Genomic DNA, 1,292 nt, shown 5'->3' on the forward strand with positions numbered 1-1,292 from the left:
ACTCAAATGAGGAGCTCATAGCTGAAACTGAGGCGTATTTTGGAGACCTTTCGATCGAGTACTTTTCGGACGGTATCAAAAAGTTATAAAATCGTTGGACTCACTGTATCGACCTAAAAGGAGAGTATGTTGAAAAATAAAACCGTACTTTGGCCAAAAAATCGTCTCCGTGTTTCATTTTTCAGGGACTTATCAGACTGCCTAGTATGTAGGTATTTACTATTAGAAAGAGAGATTTATTTTAAAACTAAATTTTCACATAAAATGTTGTCAAAATATCTCTCTAAATACTAATTATACCAATTCGCACCCTTTTCGAAAATGATAAGGTGCCTTCTATAAAATACGTTAAGAATTTTAGGGCACCCCTCCCTGTCCTCCGTCGTTGACGTAGGAGGAAGGGTGATTTTTCATAAAAATAGGGCAATAATGGAAGAATAAATGTTTTTAAATAAAATTGATGATTACCATACTGAATTAAATCTAAAAGACTTTAAATTCTAGGATTTCAAGTGAAATTTTCAACCCGAGAATATGATTTTTTAACAACAAAATTAATTTTCTACCAAAAAGTGTGAATTCGGAACTAGAGGAGATCAATTTTCAATAAAAAATATCGATTTCAACAAAAAATGGAATAGTTACATTGTTAGTTATAAATATAAATTCCCAACCAACCAGAAAAAACTATTTTTTAACAAAATAGTTACGTTTCCTACGAAGGAGATAAATTTTCAAGTAAAATGATAGATAAAAAAATAGATCTGGGTTTGGATACCAGTGGAGTCAGAGATTGAAAAAAATTGTTTTTAGACCAGTAGAAAAAAAATTAAGATTAAATTATTTACCCAGAAGATTAATTCTCTGAAAACAAAATAGTTAAATTTTCGACCACGGAGATGAATCTACGACAAAAAAAATGAATTTTTTGCAAAGTAGTTCAACTTTAACCTAGTAGCTGAATTTTTTGCCAAAAAAGATTCATTTTTAACAAAATAGTTGCATTTTCAACAAAATAATAAAATTTTCTACCAAATACTAGAATTTTTCACCAAACGAGTTGAATTACGAACCAAAAATTTAATAGTCAACTATTCAAACAAAAGTAGTTGATTTTTTTCTTGGTTTCTATTTATTCAGTTTTCATTTAAGTAAAAAAAAAAAACGAGCAAAAAGGGAGAAAAAGTATATTTTTTAAAAACAGAGGAAAAATGAAGATTGCTTTAAAATTTATTATCCGGAAACGTATTTGACGTTATGTAAGTTCGTGACGTTACTTCCATTGTTCCTTC

General features: G+C 29.1%; 1 protein-coding gene across 2 annotated transcripts in view; it reads left to right on the plus strand.

Moving 5' to 3' along the window:
- LOC117176137 (cystinosin homolog) overlaps nt 1-1,292 on the plus strand; it is a 30,418-nt gene that overhangs the window by 5,938 nt on the left and 23,188 nt on the right. The gene's annotated exons all lie outside the window — the stretch shown is intronic.

Source organism: Belonocnema kinseyi, chromosome 7, assembly GCF_010883055.1.
Source record: "Belonocnema kinseyi isolate 2016_QV_RU_SX_M_011 chromosome 7, B_treatae_v1, whole genome shotgun sequence".
NCBI lineage: Eukaryota > Metazoa > Arthropoda > Insecta > Hymenoptera > Cynipidae > Belonocnema > Belonocnema kinseyi.